A 6,475-nucleotide genomic window follows, 5' to 3' on the forward strand; every position below is an offset into this window, starting at 1 on the left:
AGATAGAGTTGACCCAGAGAGAGGAGTTGCGAACGTATCTCACCACAATACATCAGGTCCGCCCTAAGCGGCCAAAAAGGCTGAGAGTCACAGTCCTCTTGGAGGGCTCACCTTGCGAGCTAGAAGTTGACACAGGATCGACCCTGACGATTATTTCATGGGCATCCATGAAACAGGCTATCCCTAGCCTCAGAAAGAGCCAACTACGCGCTCCAGACGTCCTGCTACGAGACTACCAGGGGAACCAAGTCCCCATCGTGGGCCAAGGCACATTCCAAATTCGTTTCAAGGACATCGAAGCCCAGCTGCCCGTGACCATCGCCAGCGCGCCATTACAGAACCTTCTGGGGCTTGATTGGTTTGAAGCCCTGGGGTTAGAAGTCACCGGAATCAACGCCGTGAGAAACAGCAGCGCTAAACAGATTTTTAAGGAGTTCGAGGATGTGTTCAGCCCCGGTCTTGGTAAGTATGTGGGTAAACCAATATCATTCAATTTAGACCCCAAAGTGGCGCCAATCCGACTTAAACCGAGACGAGTGCCTTTTGCACTCCGCCCAAAAATAGATAAGGAAATAGATAAGTTAGTGGAGCAAGGAATCCTTGAGCCGGTGGATCACGCGCGCTGGGAAACACCCATCGTGACCCCAGTCAAACCAGACGGATCAGTCCGCATCTGCGCGGACTATAAATGCACAATTAATGTCGCGCTACAACAGAGCGCATATCCTGTGCCTGTAGTACAGCACTTATTGCACTCGTTGGGGCCAGGAAAGGTATTTGCTAAATTAGACATGGCACAAGCTTACCAGCAACTGCCAGTGGATAGCGCCACAGCAGAGGCCCAAACTATAGTGACGCATAGAGGAGCATTCAAATGCAACCGGCTACAATTCAGCGTGAGCATTGCCCCAGGATTGTTCCAGAGCGTCATGGAACGACTTTTGCAAGGGATACCGGGAGTCGTCCCCTATTTTGACGACATCTTGGTGTCCGCTGCAAATGAGGAGCAATTAAATAAAAGAGTCAGAACTGTTTTGGCCAGAATCAGAGAAAAGGGTCTCCGCCTAAAAAAGGAAAAATGCCAAATTAACGTGCCTAGCGTAGAATTCCTGGGTTATAGAATCGATGGTCAGGGAATACACCCCACTTCAAAGAAAATTAAGGCGATCCAGGACGCCCCCACACCACGAAATCAGACCGAGTTGCAGGCCTTCCTCGGACTACTTAACTTCTACAGCGTTTTTCTGAGGCAGAAGGCGACCGTTGCTGAGCCACTACACCGTCTACTCCAGAGGAACGCACCATGGAAATGGGGACGATCTGAAGCTGCAGCTTTCGCCGGGGTAAAGCGCCTGCTCACCACTGACTCACTGCTTGTCCAATACAGCCAGACCCTACCGCTGGTATTGACCTGTGACGCATCACCCTTCGGAGTTGGAGCAGTCCTCAGCCACAGGATGCCCGACGGAAAAGAAGCGCCCATCGCCTTCTACTCCAGGACTCTTTCATCGGCCGAAAGGAATTACAGCCAAATGGACAGGGAAGCGCTGGCTGCTGTAGCTGGAGTAAAACGTTTCCACGAATACCTCTACGGCCGCGATTTTGAACTAATTACAGATCACAAACCGTTGTTGGGACTTTTGGCGGGAAACCGCCCCACTCCGGTCTCCCTTTCTCCACGCATGACCAGGTGGACTGTTTTCCTGGCTGCGTACTCATACAAATTGATTCATCGACCGGGCTCCACTCTCGGACACGCAGACGCACTCAGCCGTTGCCCATTACCTGACATTCTGCCAGACCCCACTCCAGAAGTACCGGTATTGCTCATTGACTGTTTGGACTCTGGACCGGTTTCTTCATACGACGTTGCAAGGTTCTCCTCTAAAGACAATTTAATAAAGCAAGTTCAAACTTGGGTTTGGAGGGGGTGGCCGAAGGGAAACGTGGGCCCGGAATTCAAAGTGTTTTGGTCAAAACGGGACGAACTCTCAGTGTTGCAAGGTTGTTTATTGTGGGGGGATCGAGTTGTTATTCCGTATGCGTTACGTAGGAATGTATTAGATGCTTTACATGTGGGTCATCCAGGGATTGTTAGGATGAAGGCGTTAGCAAGAAGTTACGTTTGGTGGCCAAACATGGACAAAGAAATAGAGGAGTGGGTGGCCACTTGCGACCCATGCCAGGAATCGAGACCAGCACCCCCGGAAGCGCCCGCCACAGAATGGGAGAAACCTAAAGCACCCTGGTCGCGAATACACATCGACTTCGCAGGGCCATTCCAAGGTCAGACTTTCCTTATAGTTGTGGATGCATACTCAAAATGGCTAGAAGTAGTCCTAATGACTTCAACCACGGCAGAGGCAGTCATTAAGATTCTACGGCGACTTTTCGCCACCCATGGCCTGCCCGACCTCCTGGTCTCCGATAACGGGCCCCAGTTCACGGCCATGCAATTTGAGACATATCTAGCAGGTCAGGGAATTCGGCACGCCCTCGTCGCGCCATTCCATCCGGCATCAAATGGACAGGCGGAGAGAATGGTACGATTCGCAAAAGAGGCCCTCGCTAGGATGGGTCCAGGTGATTGGCAAACACGCATTGATCATTACCTTTTAATTCAGCATATCACCCCAAGTGCAACGACGGGTAGGAGCCCCGCTGAACTACTCATGGGCTGCCGTCTACGGTCTCACCTGGACCGTCTTCACCCAAATTACTCTGCCACAGCTCCCCCAGACTCTACAAGCAAAATTCGGTCTTTTAGCATAGGGGATTCAGTATACGCCCACAACTATGCAGGGGGAACATTGTGGATGCCGGCAAAGGTCATTGGCATCACGGGTCCACGATCGTATCTGCTGGAACTGGAAGATGGGCGGAACTGGAAAAGGCACATCGATCAACTTCGGGGTCGCCTAGCGCACTCAGACCTTCGAAACGAAGACGAGATTTTCCTGCCTACAGAAAGTCAGCCACGCGAGAGCCCCATCATAGAAAACTACGACACCTGCGAACCAAGCTCGGAACAAGAAAGCACGCACGAAGCAGAGCAAACCCCAGGCAACGCAACCGAGCAGACTCAGGAACGCCCTAGGAACGAGGGTACGAAACCTCCCGAACGTGGAACGGGAAAAGCATCCGATCCAGAAACCATTTCTGACCAACCAGAACCACGACGTTCCTCCCGAGTAAGGCAACCCCCAACATACCTAAAAGACTATGTTACCTACCGCAACGTTCCGTCTAGGAGGGGAGGGGTGTTAGATGTTAGCATATATCGAGGCAAGTCTCCCCTCTGGTCCGCTGCTACAGCGGGAAACAGGTATCGTTCTGATTGGTCGAGGGGCGTACCCGATCCCTATAAAAGGGGAACCCTCCGACCACAGAGCAAGCTGGATCACTACTACTATTAATAAAGAGCTGATAAGTCACTTCGTGTCCGCAGTCTGTCCTCTCGCTGCCCAGATCAAACAGTTTCTCCCCAATGTTGGATATATTTAAAAAAAGTGTTTTAAAGAAGCATTCTCCTTATCACATCTCCAACAAAATGCTTTTGACAGTCTTTTTCTATAACCATAATAAAGTCCAAACAAATTCCAAATATCTTTTTTTTGTATCAGTTGTAAATTTGAAGTTCATTGACAACCTCGCTATAGAAGTTAAAACACTCTCCAATTGTCTAGGCAATATAGGAACCTCTAATTTTTATTTCATTCATTTACTAACATCTCCATATCAAATTGATTAATAGAGAAGAAATATGTATAGAAACTAATAGTGATTTTTTTTTAGTTTTAAATGATTTAGCAAGTTACTCTAATATCTCAATGTCTATGAAGATTCTCAGTCATCCAGATCATGGCTGTCCGAAAGGGTTGTCTCATTTTGTTAAATAAATAAATAAATAAATAAATAAATAAATAAATAAATAAATAAATAAATAAATGAGTGAGTGAGTGAGTGAGTGAGTAAATAAATAAATAAATAAATAAATAAAATGGCTGAATGGTGGGGAATGGAAGGATGTATACTCTTTGCAGACAGCTGGTCATTTGCATTTTTTTTCAGAGAGGCATTGAGGCCACCTGGAGGTTTATCTGTATTGTCAAGGTCATCTGAGTAGTGCAAATGGATGTGCAGCTTTCTTGGAACTGTTGAAGACTGTGTTACAGATTGGAGATAAATGATGCTGTATCCTTCCCCCTCTGTTGAGAGAGAACTGTTCAATTTTGACATAGATGGTCTCTTTGACTCCTCTTTCAAACCAGCAGTCTTCTCTGTCCAAAATGTAAACTTTGCTGTCTTCAAAAGAGTGGCCTTTGTCTTGCCAAAAATTAACAGTCCTCTCTCAACAGAGAGGGGGAGGGATACAACATCATCTATTTCCAGTCTACAACACAGCCCTTTCAACAATTCCAAGAAGGCTTCATATCCATTTGCACTACTCAGGTGACCCTAACGATAAAACTCCAGGTCGTTTCAACGCCTCTCTAAAAGAATGCAAATGACCAGCTGTCTTCCAGGAGTATAAATCCTTCCATTTCCCACCATCCAGCCAGAGCTGAAGAAGCTTCTTGGATGAGAAGCAAAACGTCTTCAAAGATAAACCAGAAAGTCCAGTTGCCTCTTGAAAAAGCTCCTTTGGGACATCCTAGTATCTCAGTATCTGAAAATGCTCCTGGTCCAAACAATGTTTTTTTTAAAAAATGTTATAATTGTAAATATTGTCATTGGGTTACATCAATATCATCTAGTAGATGATATTTAATATTCGGGTATGTTAAAAAACACTCTTTACTTTATACATCTATCAATATGTCTGAAGTCAATATACCCATTTTCATCCAACTTTTCCATATTATCTTTTCCCCAATTTTCATATATTTGAATAAAATACACATGTACTCACATCTCTAGATTTCATTGGTATGAAATATAGATGGTATTTTAGCATATATTTATTTAATCAGTCTATTCTATGCCTTTCTCTCTGCATGTGGTGGCTGATGGCAGTGTATTTATTTCCTTCTTACACTTCTTACAATTACACACATTTCCCCTTTTGTTCAGGAAGAAAAGAAAAGAAAGGAAAAGAAAAACATACCCAACTAGTTGCATCAATCTTATTCGCTATACCTCCCTAGAATTTTCCATCTTTGCAAACCATCCTTGTTTCTGCTATGTTCATGTATTAAATTGCTGACCTAACTATGCTTTCTCAAAGTACTTCTTATTGATTTCAACAGGAATTCCTTCTAATCAAGTATGAGATCACAATTTAAAATACTCTAGTTATTTTTCCTGAACTTTCTCAAGCAAGAGAAGGTTGGTCCTGTCTGTCCTTATTTTCAATTTGTTGCTTTTTACTGAAAAATTCTATCTTACCTTTCTAATGCACATGAAATTGGGTTAACTATGTCTTGAGTTTTTATATGCCTTTCCTCTATTATTGTTTATGTCTTTAAAAACATTCTGCAGGAATCATAGCTATCTCTTCCAAGTTAGTAATCCAGGAATAGTATGGAAAATATAGTATTGCACTTAGATTAAGAGTTGTCCATGTGCTTTCTGACTGATTTTGATATCTTGACATATTGGACAAATTCCCTCTCAGGGCACATTCATTGTTTAGTTCTATTAAAACTTTTCATGGTTTAAAATCTGGATTGTCAAGTAGAAGTATCTACTGTATGTTAGCAGATTTCGGCAATTTAAGGTGTCTAGCAGGTGTATTTCATACTGAGGAGCTGAGGTCTACTAAGTAGGTTGAAGCCATACTATTTATTGGGATGGTAGCACAGGCAGTCCTTGACTTACGACCCTAATTGAGCCCAAAATTTATGCTGCTAAGTAAGACATTTGTTACATTTTACCCCATTTTACAACTTTGCTTGTCACAGTTAAGTGAATCACTGCAGTTGTTAAATTTGTAGTATGGTTAAGTAAATCTGGCTTCCCCATTGACTTTGCCAGAAGGTTGCAAAAGGGGATCACATGACCTTGGGACACTGCAATCGTCATAAATATGAGTCAGTTGCCAAGCATCTGAATTTTGATCGCATGAATATTGTAACGGTTGTAAGTGTGAAAAACAGTCAGTGATGTTGTGACTTCGAACGGTCACTAAACGAACTCTTGTAAGTCCAGGACTACCTGTAGTGAAGTTGTGTAAGTCTTCTCTACCCTTTTAACAGTAATAAGGTGATATAGGTCATACATTATAGTACAATATTTCCCATTTAAAAATGACCATTTACTGCACTGTCAACTTTCAGCCTTTATTGAACAACAACAACAATAAAAAAGAACTGCCTGAATGCTATAATGAAGATGTGTAGCCAAACTCAGCATGGTTAGTTGTTTAGGGAAATGAAATAGGTTTTAATAATCTGCTTTTCCTACCAAAGGTTTAATATCTGTTTTATAGGATTAGCCATAAAAGATTGAGAATGTGTGTTACAATTAGTGAAAG

This window comes from Natrix helvetica, assembly GCF_964273705.1.
Source record: "Natrix helvetica genome assembly, chromosome: 2".
Lineage (NCBI taxonomy): Eukaryota > Metazoa > Chordata > Lepidosauria > Squamata > Natricidae > Natrix > Natrix helvetica.